The sequence below is a fragment of the Pseudophryne corroboree genome, chromosome 5 (assembly GCF_028390025.1).
Source record: "Pseudophryne corroboree isolate aPseCor3 chromosome 5, aPseCor3.hap2, whole genome shotgun sequence".
Classification (NCBI taxonomy): domain Eukaryota; kingdom Metazoa; phylum Chordata; class Amphibia; order Anura; family Myobatrachidae; genus Pseudophryne; species Pseudophryne corroboree.
In genome coordinates this window covers 97877022-97895440 of record NC_086448.1, presented here as the reverse complement: position 1 = coordinate 97895440, position 18419 = coordinate 97877022, and the positions used below count along the sequence as shown (strand labels likewise).

At 41.2% G+C, this 18419-nt stretch overlaps 1 protein-coding gene and 1 pseudogene across 4 annotated transcripts in view; one reads left to right on the top strand and one right to left on the bottom strand.

Annotated features, from left to right (window-relative positions):
- The window catches only part of RUNDC3B (RUN domain containing 3B), a 596000-nt gene that overhangs the window by 66315 nt on the left and 511266 nt on the right, over positions 1-18419 (bottom strand). The window lies entirely within an intron of this gene.
- Positions 5219-5337, top strand: LOC134931422 (5S ribosomal RNA; annotated as a pseudogene).

Here is an 18419-nt window from a genome sequence, read left to right as displayed (position 1 = left end):
GTTCTTCCAACTCACGAATGGCATTAAAATCATCGGTGGTAAGATCGGGATCAGCGATATTCTCTGATTGTCTGCCTTGCTGTTTGGAGAAGAATTTTTTTAGAAGAAGCTTCCTCCCGAACAGTCTCAAATCCTTTTCCCAAGAAAATCGATTGAACGACTTGGATGGTGAAAAGGAGAGTCCCTTAGTGAGTACTGCCATGTGATCTGGGGAGAGGGATCTAGAGGAGATCCCTCCCCAGATCACATGGCAGTACTCACTAAGGGACTCTCCTTTTCACCATCAAAGTCGTTCAATCGATTTTCTTGGGAAAAGGATTTGAGACTGTTCGGGAGGAAGCTTCTTCTAAAAAAATTCTTCTCCAAACAGCAAGGCAGACAATCAGAGAATATCGCTGATCCCGATCTTACCACCGATGATTTTAATGCCATTCGTGAGTTGGAAGAACTACAGGCCGAATCCAGTATGGATGCACCAGCCACATACAGGCCCCAGTGTAGGCCCAAATCCACGTTCTTTCCTCCTGATAACAACAACCCAGAGATTAAGGTGTTTCTGAATAGAGTTTCCAAAGAATTTGACGAAATCTACGCCCAGAGTCGACATGGCCTTCATCATTTTCCTTCCAATCTAAAATTCAAGGAGCGTAAAGCCCTACAGGAATTGGAAACCTGGCATGATGTCATCTTCAAACCGTCTGACAAAGGCGGTAACATCGTACTTTGGCCACGAGAAATGTATATTACTGAGGCTTACCGACAACTTCATAACACCTCCTGTTATAAGAAACTTCTTAGTGACCCAACCATCAGATTTATGAATTCTTACAATTCTATAATACAACACGCAACAACACAAGGTACTATCACTAAACCAGAGCAAAAATATTTAACAACCCAGAATCCGAAAACACCTACCTTTTACTTACTTCCCAAGGTACACAAAGATGCCTCTGTACCACCTGGAAGACCGATCATGTCTGGTAACGGTGGACTTCTGGAACAACCAAGTTGATTTTTGGATCTCCATCTCCGTGAATTTGTCCTTTCTTTACCCTCTTATTTGCAGGATACAGCGGACTTACTACGCAAAATTCATAATATACACTGTGAAGAAAATCTCCTATTGGTAACTCTGGATGTAGAAGCACTCTACACGAGCATTAATCACCATCAAGGCATCACAGCTGTGAAATACTATTTAGATCAAGGAGGAGCCAGTGACTTTTCAACTTTTCTTCTGTTGCTGCTTGATTTTGTCCTATCTAAAAATTACTTTGTTTTTCAGGACCAATTTTTCCTGCAAATAAGGGGAACCGCAATGGGCGCAGCATGCGCCCCCACTTACGCCAATCTGTTTTTGGGATGGTGGGAGCATTTTTATGTCTTTAATGCTGGAAACGAAAGATACACCACGCATGTGGAATTGTGGTTGAGGTATATCGATGACGTTTTCATTATCTGGAACGGAGAAAGAGATTTATTAGTGGAATTCATTGGAACACTTAATACCAATGATTTAAATATCAGGTTGACCCACACCATCAGTTCAGACAGGGTTCCGTTTCTTGACCTAAATATCTACAGATCCCACACGGGCTATTTGGAAACAGAGCTATATCGGAAGGAGACGGCAACCAACAGTCTCCTTCTCCAAACTAGCTCACATTTCCCTCCAACTATTGAGAATATACCCAAAGGAGAATATCTCAGGCTAAGGCGCAATTGCTCCGAGGACCACGTTTACAAAACCAAGAGCTGGGAACTTACTAATCGACTTCATGCCAGAGGATATAGTAAACGGTCACTCAAACGAGCCTATCAGGCAACCACATCTATCAAGAGAAATCACTTAATTTTTGGGGCTAAGAAGGCAACACCGGAAAATGAAGAGACAATCAGATTTATAGGAACATTTTGTCCCGAATGGAGAATGCTTAAGGATGCCATAACCAAACACCTTCCTATACTTCAGATGGATCCCGATCTATCTCCCATTGTAGGCCCCACGGTACAGATGAGCTGGCGCAGATCCAGAAACATCAAAGACCAATTAGTTCGGAGCCATTTGTTAACCTCAACACGCAGGAAGCCAGTGACAACAGGTTCCTTTCCGTGTGGCCAGTGTAAGTCGTGCACGCACATACTGCAAACTAATACGGTCACAGACAAATATGGCCAACTAACCAAGTTACGTCACTTTTTCAACTGTAACACACAAGCAGTAATTTACTGCATCACTTGCAGTTGCAATGTAAAATATGTCGGCATGACCACACGCAAACTGAAAGAGAGGGTCCTGGAACACGTTGGGAACATTCGAAATGCATCGAAGGATCTGGCACGAATGAAACAACTCACCACGGTTGCCAAACATTTCCACCATCAACACAATGGATCAACCAAGGAATTAAAAGTCTTTGGTCTAGATCGCATCAACTTGGGCATACGAGGAGGCGATATGACCAAAGAACTATATAAAAAAGAGAGCGAGTGGATCTTTCGCCTTGGGAGTCTCAGACCACTTGGACTGAATGAAAATATAAATTATGGTGCCTTTTTATAATTTTGTTTAATCTACAATAATTTTTACACCTTTATTGTTTTCATTATTTAAATTTTATATTTTTTATTTTTTCTTTTCTTTCACTTCCCATTCAATATACTGCATCATCACCGTCCCCTAACAACCTCACAGCGTCTATCACTCGTACACATCACACATACATGTTTCCACACTAATCCTAACAGCATATCCAACTTTTTCAACTTTCTTTCTCTCCCCTATTGTGATAAACTAATTCAATATATTTGTCCCTTTCACGTCATCCAAACATCACTTTGCACAGGTTTCCTCCACCCTTCCTATTATACCTTCCCCTGCTCACCTTTTAACATTTATCCACCACCATTCCCATATACATGCGTGACTTTATTTTTTCATAATCCACTCAACTTTCAATCCTCCATTATAACACTGTTTTTATTATAAAACAGGGGATTCAGGCATTTACTGCAGCCCCATCTCTATGGGTAACATAATTAACCTCATCCATGTCACCTGTTAAGCGCCACACACAATTAAATACTATACAATTTACACCACCCCCATTCCCAGCACAATTCTATATTATTCACATAATCACCATACCCACATCCCCTTTTAACCCCCAGTTGCACGTATCTCCCCCTATTTTTTTCCCCATACCGCCAGGGTAATTCATTGCCCCCAACATATATATTTTTTCACTTCCCCTTCCCATCTCCTATCTCCTCACACTCCTCTCTCCCCTCATGTACATAATTTCCCCCCATTTCACTTCTCTTTTCTGCATATTCCACTATCTCCTGTCCTAATCCCATTTTCAACCACACTCCCCTCCCTTTTCCCTTTCTCCCCTTTTTCCCCCCCTCCCCCCCTTTTTTTACCTATCATCCTATATATCACATTTATATAACTCCCTGTCCTTGTTTCTCTCCTCTTGCAACAATCACCCATATAAGCTTCCCATCCTATGGCCTATCGCACGTACCACGGCCAATTCATCTCTATTCTGGATATCAGCATACCCTTGTGATTTACAATATTCAACTATAATCACCTCTCTAATTTATCACTTTTTGTGTTTTCTCTCTTTTTCAACAACAATTATACATTTTTTCTATTTCTGGCAGCTTTGCCCCTTTCCAATATGGCACCTTAGCATTCATCCCAGCGATCTATTTTTCCTGCATTTGCAGCAAGCTATGTATCATCTACATACTAACATATCCCTCATAGACCAACCTAATGAGTGACATTAACACACTGATTAGTCAAGATATTTCACAATCTCTCTCCTATTGACCTCCGGTGCATATGGACTTCCTATACCCCTCGTCCGTTCTACAGTGTTACCAACTCCTTCACTTATACTATTCCCTATATACCTTGTCGATAATTTAGTACCTTTAATATCCTGGTACTTTATAATAATATTTATATATTTCCCCCCCTTTTCATCGATATATGCCCTATAAACGGGACGTACTTCTGGCAATACCATTTCCAATATGGCGCCACCGTCTTCCCCGTTTTATAGGTTCCCCCACTGTCCTTACTGCATTACTCATGTCCGTGAGCCTCTCTTTTAGTCCGCCCACATGCCACGTCATCTCTCGCACCCATGCTCGGATTGGCTGAGATGCGTCATCAATCCTTTTGGCTTCCCACGTCTCCATGGGAACTCCCATACCTCCTCCCCTATGTCTATTTGGGTACGTACAACCCATTGGCTGCTACCTGACACTAGCAGGGTTTTTAAACCCCGCACACAGTACTGACCATGAGATCCCGGAAGTGAACAAGCCCAAACGGGCGAAACGCGTTTTCCACGGATTCACAGCATGGAACCTGTCCTTGGAGGATCCCGCATTTTCACCTATTTCCAGATCCTGATATCTTGAGTATCACTTTTCTATCTGCCATTTTTCATCTGCAATTTATGTTTGAATTTTTTCATTTTTATAAGTACCCTTTTTTTCATTGGGCACATGTATTGCACATTCAGTAGTTGTAATTTTCTGTGCACATCGTAGTACTACAATCCCACATATCACAGGCTAGCATTATTGGTATATGTGCTTATTTGGCACACTACTCCACATTGCATGCTGCATGTTGGAGATTTTTTCTTGCATACGATTAATCCTACAGACTGCAGAACAATATCACGGCAATAAGTGCTTCTTTTTGCTTGATACACCATTCACACCGCAAGCCAATTATTTTGGATTTTCTGTGCATATTATAGCCTGATAAACCCTATAGATTACAGACTATACTCACTCTTCATACTATTTCATTTTCTTTTGTATACAGTGTGCTATACCTTTTTAGGTTTTTTTCAAAGTAATGATGTGTTGCTTTGTACAAAAATGTACACATATGTGAAGTATATCTCCATGTACTATCTTATCTGACGCTGCATACTCTGTGACGTGGTTTCCCACCAGGGTTAATAACCACCAGTCCAATTTAAAAAGTGACAATATCCTTGTTCTTTTCACCACTTACTATTTTTCCGTAGACTCTCATTCACGATCCAGGGTGCACTTTGCCATTAAGTGACATTTTGCTCACCCCGCCTAACGTGGAAAGCAGATCTACATGGCCTTATCTTTCTAAATCTTTACTCTACCATCTGTATATAGGTGCACTCTCATTGGTAGATAGCCTCTCTACTATCACACCACGCTGCTAATGCCCGATCTCGTCTGATCTTGGAAGCGAAACAGCGTTGGGCCGGGTCAGTACTTTGAGAGGGGACTCCTTGGGAATACCTGGTGTTGTAGAGTAGGGACTATTCCCCTTCCTCAGAAGGGTGGACACCAACAGCAGTATCACCACTATTTGTTCTTTCAAAACTTTCTTCTCTTCTTTCTGCGTTCAGGTTATATCAATATAGATATCTCCAATTCTGAGTAACATGGAATAATAGGTGAATATTAAATTGCTTAGAATCAACCTGATTTCAGTGGTTCTCTAAGACACATTATTTGACCTTCTACAGCTAGTGACCTCCTTGGTCGGTTTCATTAATACAGATTATCTGTACTGGTCAGGAGAAACGGGTGTTAGACTATTAGGTGTCTGCAGCCTTTCTAATCCTTCTCAGGTGATTAACAGACCAGAACATTTTTACATTTTCTCATGTCTTTATTATATTTACATTTTTTCCTTTGGATCGTAGAGGGGTAACTTGTTTTTTAACTCTTGATTAATAAACATAAATTTTAATAACTTTCAGTAATTAATTGAACAATATTTTCTTCATTTTTAAGAGTGCGCCCACACAAGAGCTTTCTTTCTCTCCCTCTGCCAGTATATGGTCAAAATACCGACATTTAAAATACAGAGAAGGTCAAAATACTGACATTTAAAATGACGACAGGTCGAAAAAAAATCAACATTCGTTTTTCATGATTTTTTGGGTTGAAACCGACTTGTTCATGCTCTACCATCCCAGTGGACCTGGAGGGGGAATATAATAGTGTGCCGAGCACAGTGAGCCATGCGAGGGGACGCGGTACACTTATATGGTGTCCATGTCAACCTATGTCGACATACACCAAAAACAATTAAAAAACTTTTTGACCTGTCGATATTTTAAATGTTGGTAATTTGACCTTGTCAGTATTTTAAATGTCGGTCTTTGACCTTGTCGGTGTTTTTACCTTGTCGGGATTTGGACCGATGGTCAATTGTTGTCGGGATTTTGAGTGTAGGTATTTCATACTGATCCCAATCAGTTCTAGTGGCTTTTCCTGAACGTGTAGCTGGCTATACGGGATTGCAACTGTATCTGAAGAAATCTGTTCCTTTCTAGGCTAGTCAGCTCCTACCTGTCATTTTTCAAACCCAGCCTGGAAATTGACAGTTAGGAGCTGATTGGCTGGTGCTTTATCACCTTCCACTTTATCACTTCTCTTGGCTTAATAAATCTGCCCTACAGCAATGCAGGGCTGTGCAGGGTATTTTTAATATATACCTCATCCAGGTGTCAGCTACACTGCCTGGACTTGATAGCGTCCGTTTATGTAAAAAGGCGAAGTACAAGCACTGACAATGTTTCACTGCTGTATTGCTGAGGGGAAGTGAATTCCCTAAGAGTGCCGCTCATCAATAGTTCATAAATGAGTAGGCCTGCCCCAGTCCTGTCTTGACTCTCAGTGGGATCTGTGTCACTGCCCAGCTCTCTTGCTGGCCTGCTGCTGCTGTCACCACCTCCCGGTCCGCCTCCTGGCCTGACCACACCTGCTAGGATACCAGGGGTACCACCGGAAACCCTGCTGCACCTTTAAGAGGGACAATTACTAAGCAGTGATAAGAGCAGAGAAGTGAGCCAGTGGCAACCAATCAGCACTGGAGTAACATCTATAATTTGCATACTATAAAATGATACAGAGCTGCTGATGGGGCAACTTCTCCACTGGCTCAATTCTCCGCTCTTATCACTGTCAAAGTCAGAAAAATATCACGCTGCACGTTGCCATATATGCACTTCATGTGTGTGTGCACGCTGCATATTTAATCAAAATAATGTATTTTATAAGTTAATATTCCCCTGAGTTCAGCAAAGTATGGTATATTAAAGATGGCTCTTTGACCTTAGAGATTCCCCAAACAATAGTTTGCATGTTAAAAGGGCTTCACATGTTCTTATGCATAGTTAAGCACAGGAATAGTAATTGAAGATTAATTGTATTCCAAATAAATTACACCTAAGAATAGTCAGTTTCTGTCCCGCAGACGGAGTACAATAGCCTTTAATTACACTAAGCTTTGAGATTCAATAGAGGGCCAACACCTGGGTTTAGGATTCTCTCCAGAAGAATGATTGCTGAGATGTCATTGTCTCAACTGAAAGGGGACATTGAGAATACCGAACAAAGCTCAAGAGACAGGGTTTGTTTTGTATTCGCCAAACAATAGCTTTCCACAAGACAGGAATGTGTTAGTCATCACCCAACGTTTTGCATAACCAAGGTCACTGATACAGCTAGCCCACATGCTGTGAAAGACACACACTTCCTGTGGTTGACACCCCCCCACAGCTGGAATGCAGGTATGATTATATCCACTGGAAATCACAGGGCACAGACACTCACTCAGAACCAAGCTGGCATCCAGAAGCAATGGCTTGTTTATCATCAGGCTCCAAGCGAAAGGCTAAGTATTGAATCCACATGGCTGATTGGCATAGAATAGTTTAAAGTAGTTGTGAAATGATTGGTATTGAACAGTTAGTGGAGATACAAATGGCTTAAGGTTAATGAGGCTTGTGCAGTTGTGTGATTGTTATGTGTTGGTGATAATACTCTATGAAATCTGTAATGAATTGGAACAGTAGACAATCTGTAGCATAGTATTCCTGGTATACATTTATGGATGGTGATTTATAACAGATTATAGTAGTTTTACATGATGCATCTTGCTGAAGGCTTGCAGTCAAAACATACTTCCTTTTGTTACTGTAGTCATGTGCTTGTAGCAATGGCAGGCTGATATGTGTGGTTACATTGTGATCTGGTCTTGTGATGATTCATATAGCATAGCCAGCATACCATATGCTCAGGTTATTGAGATACTGAGTTTGTTTGGAATGTGAAATTGAATAAGATGGTTCTAGGAAGTTGGATTGGAATGTGGAATATAATTAGTTGGATTGGAATGTGGAATATAATTAGTTGGATTGGAATGTGGAATAAGATTAGTTGGTTTGTAGAAAATGGCTGCTGCTGGGTGTTTTCTCCTCCCCCTTTGAACCATGTGTTGCAGTCTTTGGAATCATGGGAGTTTTCCCAAAATGGAGTCTAGCTTCTGTCCCATGCGGTATTGTAGGGTTGTGTATATAGGGACAGCCAGTATGGGTAAGCTCAAGTATTCTCTCCACAAAGATTCTCAGCATTGACTAACTGCGCAGCGATTGTTTCTCACATGTGTAAGTTTCTCTGCAACCATATTGCCTTTATTGTTATTGTAAGCCATTCTCTCTCTCTCTCTCTCCTTCCCCTTAAACGTACTTGTGTCTTTATTGTATTATATGCTAGTTACTTGGTTAGATATTTTATGTTATTTTGGTAGTGTATAGCTTGTATTGTATTATTCTTTTTGAACGTTCATTCTCTCACTAAAGGCGTTAGAACCTTAGACCGGTATTTGGTTGATTATTGTATTACTAAGGGGTTCTCAGAGCGTCATAGTCGCTCATACAGCTTTTAAGCTAACAAGGTTACACTGCATTACATCTACACATTATCACTGCACAAATGTTTACAGTATAAGTACATTCCTTAAGGTATAGTTAAGGGCGTACCCTTGCGGTACTTTTTGCGCCAATTGCGTACTGTGTTCTTTAACCTTTAACGTGTTTTTAATAGGACAAATATTATAGACATTGTCAATTGAGGGCTCCTCCGGTCTTCACATATCTGCACTAGGTAACTTTAGCAGACATTATCGATCAGCAAAAGGCGGGAAGGTGCTATCCCTCGCAGTGCTGACCAGATAAGCGCCTGCTTCACTTAGTAAGGAGTGCTGAGGGAATTCGGGAACTGGAAGGTAAGAACAGTACGTTATTGTCTTTGTATATCTGGTTTTTATTTCTATTTGGTGCCAACTACACACGCAGATTGGATGGTTTGTCTGTTTAAATAGGTTTAAAATTATTTTTAATCGCTCTGCATAGCGTGATAACTTTAGGAGTTTGAATGATGACTTTCTTTGTGACAAGAAGCAGCATGGTCTGTCCACCATTTTGTGTGGCCCTCATGGAGGTGAAAGGGGGAGGAGCAGCGGCCATTTTGGGAAGGTCACATTTTTTCCCCCCTCCTAAGCGGCTGATTTTCAGTTGACTCAGGAAATAATCAGCCATCCATTGTCAAAAAGAAATCATCATTTAATGAGTTTTTTTTAATGCATTCATTTAATCTATATCATAGTCAATCATAAGTAATAGTGATTGGTACTTATATGTAATATCTATATGCGTGTGCTTACATCAATGTGTGTTATTAGATTAAATTTAGAATTGCATGTTCATTTGTGTAGTTTTCACATCTCACCTTCCTGTTTGCCATTTGCATTGATAACGTGCTAAGAAAGATTTGTTGCTATTAGAAGTTAAAGAGTAAAAGTAATACATTAAGGGGTAATTTGTAAAGCACGCACACAGCTTTGCCTAAGATACAAGGAAAGACCTGGGTGGTGCTCGGTAGATGATTGAAGACCATCTACATTGATAAACGTGTTAATTGTATTTCTGTGGACATATCTGGCTGGCATACACGTGTTTCTAACAAAAGGGGTTAGACTAGTGTACGCAATGTAAAGGCCGACGCACAGAGCGTATATTACGCAACGGAGCGTCTGGGTACGCCCACGTAACTCAAATCACACTATAGTATTATTTTAACAGGCGAAAAGGTGGCAACGCGATAAATAGCGCAAGTCAATTTTAGTGTCCGAAATTTAAACTAATAGATCCTTCTCTAAATTTACGACTCATCTGGTTTAAAGGAAAGAAATTTCTGCGCAGAAATAGAAACAAAAGTAAAGTGTACATGTGGTGAGTGAGTGTTTGTATATATATGTTTTTACAATTTTTGGGTTGAACCACAAGAAGTCGAGTTCTCGTGAGGTACATACATGTAAGTGACGTGCATGGTGGCTGGGGAGGCATCCCTTGTTAAACATAAATTTGAGCATTAGAGTATAGCAGACCAGGAGGTCTACTGTAGCACAGACCAGGAGGTCCGGAACAGACCAGGAGGTCCAGGTACAGCAGACTAAGAAGTCCGCTATAGAGAAAGGAGCACAACCCAGGGGGTTGGTGCAGAACCCATATAGGCCATTAAAGCTCTGGCTGAAGGAATTCGCAGCCGCAAATCTCGATTCCACTGGTCGCTCCGCACATAAGATTAGTTGCTTATGTGCCGAACGATTGTACCGCACGTAATTGTGTGCATTAGTTAGTAATTTGACCCAGTATCATTTGCGTACACTAGAGGGGTCATAAACGCTATTTGTACACTCTAACGTGATTTGTGTAATTTTTTTTATTTTAAGGGAGGTTCGCTGGTCACTCGGGAACTATCCAACAACCGATACTTGCTGGGGACTGGTAGGTCCAACACGCCCCAGTAAGTAAAGGTTCATAGGGGCCCTAGGTTGGGTACAACAGCTCTGGATACAGTGATTGCAGTACTGGCCAACGTGGGCGAGGAGTGAGTGGAGTACTCAGTAAACTTCGCCGCCGGCCTGCCCCGGACATCTTGGTTTTTGTAAGGGTTCGCTGAAGACCCTGATTTGAAGGTCAGAGGTAGTGAAAGCAACACCTGCAAGTTATGGGGGCCAGTTGTTCAGGTAGGGGGCGATCAACCTCGGTTCGGGTTGACTCAGTAAACCGGCCAATCGGGTCGGCAAGGTATGTAATGTGTGAAAAATACGGTTCACACACAGAGGTTTTATGTGATGAATGGGAAAGAATGACGAGGAGAAGTTTCCCCGGGTAGGTAGCTTTAGCCCAGATGTGTTACAAAACCTAAGGAGAAGGATATGTCTCATTAAATCAACAAAGAGACGGATCAAACATTATGATTATTTACAGTTATGGCAACACAAAGGTGAAATACAAAGAAATTTAACTTACATATCAAACTCTCATCTTGGGAAGAGAGACATGGCAATGGAGAGGAGTATGGTTGCAGAGAATGGTGATGGTGTACGATAAAAAATGCACTTAGTAACTATATTAAGAATGAAAGTAACAAATGTAATAATGTTTATAAAAATGAAAGTGTAAAAATTACAAATGTTAACCTGTGCAAGTCGCACCCCATGTTAAACTCCCCTCAGGATTACCAGCGAGAAGGTGAAACCAACACGATGTCAACACTTTACCCAGCAGTCATCATACGAGACACCCAGAGGGACACGGCCAAGTTGGTAAAGGCAATAGCAGAACCCCCTAACGGAGGGTCAGGTGAGGTCATGTCAACAGGTAAGTACGGTATTGTATGTTACTCACAGACAAATGCATCTTACACCAAAGAGTTAACACAAAATAGCATAATGGAACAAAATCCTGTCAGGGTGAACACAATATATTAAAACAAATGTACACTACAGGAAAGTAGCAGTTTAGGTGTTAATAAATGGTTTAAAGGAAGTATTAAGAACGAGTATACAAGCCTCTCTACCTAACTGGAGAAATAACCCAGTAACTGCATTAAGGAACTCTGCTGTTGGGCATGAGCAAAACATCATCAAGCACAGGGAAACAAAGAAGCCCCAGATCCATGTGGGTAAATCAAAGGTGAAAAGGTGTTATAATTGCCAGAAGGAAGGTCATTTTGCAAGAGATTGTAGATCAAGAAGTAGACCAAATTCATATAAACCCCCTAGACAAAGATATGAGCAAAGTTATGACACACCAAATTGTAATCAGAGATCACATAGGACGGAGTTTGGGCCGCACCTGTAACATGCAATCAGGAAAGGTAATCAAATCAAGGTGATCATTAGGACTGATAGTAAGCCTGAGGTAACAGTTAACAAGTTGGGAGGTCATTCCCTGAAGACACAGGAATGACCGGGTGAAACGTTGTAAATGTATCTGTGAAATGTTTTCTTTTTCCCCATCCCTGACGGTCATCAGCAGGACTCAAACATTGCATAGCTACTTGGTCTTTGCAGAAGTCTACCAAACCCCAGCATGACTTACCCGCATCAATGTATCCTGGCCAGATACAAAGGGTGGAGTATGGAGGTGCTGGTGGGAGGGACTGCGCAAGGATACCATTGGACATGTAGATATGACAGCCTGATGATGAACGACAGATCTGACAATGTTTAAAGTGTTTGAAAAAAATGTTTTTTTCCTGTTGTTGTTTATTGTTGGTTTATGTAATATATATATATATGAATTGTTCTCTCTCTCTCTCTTTTTTTTTTTTTTTGTTTTCTCTCTTCTCACTCATGTTTTCATATGTTAAAGATGGTATGTCACACATCAGTTAGACAAATGGTAATGCAAGATTTTTACTCCTTACAGAAAGATCGCTGGTTTGGAAGAAATATTGTATCACCAGAGTGTTCGGTTGGAAGACTGAGAGACAGCACCTTTGAGATGACAGCAGAACAAGAAGAACAACAAGACTAGAGAACTAATTATCGTAACAAGTTTCTCTCCCCCTCAAACTGTTTTCCTGTACCCCCATTACAAATTTCTCCTTTTCTCCTCCTGTAAGATGGACTTGCCCCAAGAGACTGTGATATGGATTTTCCTGTTGACCATGATGTTGACCAGAGCAGTCTGTTTCGGTGAGAGTACCAATGAGGTCGAGAAAGGATGAAGAAAGGTTCCGATGACTGAGACGGAGGTGTAAATTTCCAATAGCAACACAACCACCAAGCAAAGGCGAGTACCGGAAACGATCTAGCAACCATGTTATTTGTAAACATTGTGAAGGATTGTTAGCTGAAAAAGAGAACTGTATCTGTAGACTCTGTGACAATGTAGTTGAGGATGGGTGCATCAAGAAATGTCAGTCCAGTTTTAATATTCACATGGACCGGCATCCATTGAGTGACTATCACTCCTTAGTGGGTAATGTGTTAAATCAGACAGATTGTTGGGTATGCTCTCAAGTACCTCAAGGTCATAGCAAATCAGGATTAGTACCATTCCCTTTAATGGTAGGGGAGGTACTTGAGCTAAAGGGTGGGAGGCCGGTGGACAGGAGGTTTAATATCTCCAGTCCTCCTAGTTTGAAGCTCCACCAATATCATGTGGATAGATCCCTAATATGTTTTAACATTTCCAATCCCCGAAAGCCGGGAAATTGGGAAGTGTCATGGAATAACAAAACCATGACCTTTTCACATAGAGCCGATAGAATGCCTACAGATACAGAGCTCATACGCCACATAGCCGATAGTGGAAAATATTTCCGATATAGGTATACCCTAAGAAGTAGGACCATGAGAGTCGGAGAAGTATCACCAGGATACAGTGCACAGATCGTACAAACTGATAGGTGTACTAAACAGATGGGAGAATTAGGGTTAGAAGAGTTCACATGGAAAATGTGTAACATGGTAATGACATATTCAGTCCCATATGTTCTCCCCGATGATGCATATTTCATATGCGGGAGAAAGGCGTATGAGCGGCTTGCCCCAAACTCAGAAGGATTATGTTATATTGGAAAAGTACTGCCTGAGGTAATGACTGTATCGCATAACAAAATTGATTTGATTTATGACCCAACGATAGAGACACTGTTGTGATGAAAATGTGATTCCACGGTCCGTTTCTTTCACCTGTTTCTCCTTTGTTTCTCTCCAAGGTGAAAAGACATCCGCTTGGAAGAAGAATTTGACAGCCTTGTATACAGACAACAGACGGACTAAAGAAGAAGTTTGACAACCTTGTACACAGACAACAGATGGACTATGCCATAGACCCCCTTATCCCTAGTAACGTTAAATTTTACGCTAGCCCAACACTTTTTGTAAGTCTATGGACATTGACAAAGCTTTTGCTCGCACTTTTGACAAAAGCCCAAGGAGACTACAGTCAACATGTACATCAGACAAGACTTCAGACAAGACTTCAATCAACAAATGTTTATTAACCTCACATAGAATACCACTGCATTTACCATAATTGTTTCTTATCTTCATCTCTACAACCTTCAGGTAATGACACACATAGTCGATAGGGAATACAGGCACAGATATCAGCACTCACATATTCCCCCATTCATGTATCATCAACTAAAATGTGCTCCCCCATTTTGTTGCAACCAAAAGCCGAAAAGAGCTCGGTAAAGTTTGACAGCCCATCCACAGACCCTTGATACGGGATAAGAAGGAATTCAAATGTATACTTCGCAATACCTCGAAGCTTGATTTAAAACACGTACGGCACGGTGATACATGACCCCCCAAACATGGATTCATACAAACATACATACTTTTACTATTTCACTAGGTCATACCTTTTTCCTACCTTCTTCTCTCCTCCCTTACCCAATCATAGAAATGTATTTACATATGACATATATTTTTCTCTTTTTGAAATGTTTTAGGAAGTGGCAGTTATTGGTGACTGCCAAAGTCAGAAAAATATCACGCTGCACGTTGCCATATATGCACTTCATGTGTGTGTGCACGCTGCATATTTAATCAAAATAATGTATTTTATAAGTTAATATTCCCCTGAGTTCAGCAAAGTATGGTATATTAAAGATGGCTCTTTGACCTTAGAGATTCCCCAAACAATAGTTTGCATGTTAAAAGGGCTTCACATGTTCTTATGCATAGTTAAGCACAGGAATAGTAATTGAAGATTAATTGTATTCCGAATAAATTACACCTAAGAATAGTCAGTTTCTGTCCCGCAGACGGAGTACAATAGCCTTTAATTACACTAAGCTTTGAGATTCAATAGAGGGCCAACACCTGGGTTTAGGATTCTCTCCAGAAGAATGATTGCTGAGATGTCATTGTCTCAACTGAAAGTGGACATTGAGAATACCGAACAAAGCTCAAGAGACAGGGTTTGTTTTGTATTCGCCAAACAATAGCTTTCCACAAGACAGGAATGTGTTAGTCATCACCCAACGTTTTGCATAACCAAGGTCACTGATACAGCTAGCCCACATGCTGTGAAAGACACACACTTCCTGTGGTTGACACACCCCCACAGCTGGAATGCAGGTATGATTATATCCACTGGAAATCACAGGGCACAGACACTCACTCAGAACCAAGCTGGCATCCAGAAGCAATGGCATGTTTATCACCAGGCTCCAAGCGAAAGGCTAAGTATTGAATCCACATGGCTGATTGGCATAGAATAGTTTAAAGTAGTTGTGAAATGATTGGTATTGAATAGTTAGTGGAGATACAAATGGCTTAAGGTTAATGAGGCTTGTGCAGTTGTGTGATTGTTATGTGTTGGTGATAATACTCTATGAAATCTGTAATGAATTGGAACAGTAGACAATCTGTAGCATAGTATTCCTGGTATACATTTATGGATGGTGATTTATAACAGATTATAGTAGTTTTACATGATGCATCTTGCTGAAGGCTTGCAGTCAAAACATACTTCCTTTTGTTACTGTAGTCATGTGCTTGTAGCAATGGCAGGCTGATATGTGTGGTTACATTGTGATCTGGTCTTGTGATGATTCATATAGCATAGCCAGCATACCATATGCTCAGGTTATTGAGATACTGAGTTTGTTTGGAATGTGAAATTGAATACGATGGTTCTAGGAAGTTGGATTGGAATGTGGAATATAATTAGTTGGATTGGAATGTGGAATATAATTAGTTGGATTGGAATGTGGAATAAGATTAGTTGGTTTGTAGAAAATGGCTGCTGCTGGGTGTTTTCTCCTCCCCCTTTGAACCATGTGTTGCAGTCTTTGGAATCATGGGAGTTTTCCCAAAATGGAGTCTAGCTTCTGTCCCATGCGGTATTGTAGGGTTGAGTATATAGGGACAGCCAGTATGGGTAAGCTCAAGTATTCTCTCCACAAAGATTCTCAGCATTGACTAACTGCGCAGCGATTGTTTCTCACATGTGTAAGTTTCTCTGCAACCATATTGCCTTTATTGTTATTGTAAGCCATTCTCTCTCTCTCTCTCTCTCTCTCTCCTTCCCCTTAAACGTACTTGTGTCTTTATTGTATTATATGTTAGTTACTTGGTTAGATATTTTATGTTATTTTGGTAGTGTATAGCTTGTATTGTATTATTCTTTTTGAACGTTCATTCTCTCACTAAAGGCGTTAGAACCTTAGACCGGTATTTGGTTGATTATTGTATTACTAAGGGGCTCTCAGAGCGTCATAGTCGCTCATACAGCTTTTAAGCTAACAAGGTTACACTGCATTACATCTACACATTATCACTGCACAAATGTTTACAGTATAAGTACATTCCTTAAGGTATAGTTAAGGGCGTACCCTTGCGGTACTTTTTGCGCCAATTGCGTACTGTGTTCTTTAACCTTTAACGTGTTTTTAATAGGACAAATATTATAGACATTGTCACACTGCTTAGTAAATGTCCCCCTTTAAAGTCTTTGGTCCAGCATTGCAGGTCACCAGAAACACCTTGCAGCGCAGCTCTGCTCCCCCACACAGTGGACCAACTGCCACTAACTGTCAGTAAAGCCCCTTGTATCTCCTTCTTTCCCATAAGCCTCCACTGCTACCAGGGACCTTTTTTTGCTTCTGCGCATTCACCTAAGTTGCACTGCGCATGATTCCCGATTGTGGGGGTAATTTAGATCTGATCGCTAGGTAGTGATTTTTGCTGCCCTGCGTTCAGATAGTCGCCGCCTATGGGGGAAGTGTATTTTAGCTGCGCAAGTGTGCGAACGCATGTGTAGTAAAGCTACACAACCTGTTTTTGTGTAGTCTCTGCGCAGCCCAGGACTTACTCAGCCGCTGCGATCACATCAGCCTGTTCGAGACCAGATTTGACGTCAGACATCCTCCCTTCAAATGCTTGGTCCCGCCTGCGTTTTTCCAGACACTCCCTTAAAACGGTCAGTTGCCACCCACAAACGCCCTCTTCCTGTCAATCTCCATGCGAACGTCCGTGCGAATGGATCTTTCGCACAAACCTGTCACTGACCGGCGATCCACTTTGCAGCCGTCTGTCACGCCTGCGCATTGCGGTGCATACACATGTGCAGTTCGGATCAGATTGCCAGCTGTGTGAAAACGCGGGTGATCATTTGCGCATTGCAGTGCATGCGCAGTTCGGATCACATCGTCCGCTGTGCGAAAACGCACAGCAGTGATCAGACCTGAATTACTCCCCGTGTACGTACAGAGCCGTAGTTGTGATTTCAGACACAGACATATAAAAATTTATTGGAAATGTAGTTAGAGATCTAAGATGCTCTCTTCTGTAATGATGTCACATCATTTACAGGGTTCTTGGAGATTTATATCCCTCTAGCAGACAATTACTTATCATATGGCTCCATGTAATCTATACACCGGCATAGACTGTAATTTATTGTTATGACACAAGCAGCCATCAAAAGATCCTCACAAGCTTGGATGGGAAAAGGCTTACTCCTGGACACAATTACAGCTCAGCACTCGAAAATGTGTGCGTCAGAAGTGAAAGTGCGTGCAGAATATATTATCGTGGGACCTAGTACTGCATGCAGTCTTTTCTAACACCCCTCCCTTATGTTGGAGATGATGTGAAATGCACTTTGGCAAATGCAAACCTCCCAACTGTCCCAATGACAGCGTGGCAATCCTGATTTCAGGGAGTCTGTACTGCCATCCCAATTTCAGGACTGCATTGTCCTCAAAACCTCCCAATCCAGAACCTCTCAACTATATTGCAGATCTAAAGTAAAGTATGAAATATATCTCAATCACTCATACTACTTGGAATAAGTTCTCTAATACTTGGACTACGTGTACTAGTCATTATGTGCCTACTCCCGCTTGACAGGGCTGTTTAAATCCCCCTCCCATTATTTCCTTCTTTCATCCTCTAGTTACGTAAAAATAAAACTTTCAAAATAAGAGTTTGTCAACCCTGATATTTAGGAATATTGGGTTAAAAAAATCAGGACTGTTTGGGGCATTAATTGGTATTATTGGTATTGGTATTAATTGGTAACGATAACTCAGAAAAAAAAACAGTTTAGTTTTCCTTCTAGGGACAATGGGGCAGATGTATTAACCTGGAGAAGGAAAAGGAAGTGATAAACCAGTGATATGTGCAAGGTGATAAAGGCACCAGCCAATCAGATCCTAACTGTTAATTTACATATTGGAGCTGATTGGCTGGTGCCTTTATCACCTTGCACATATCACTGGTT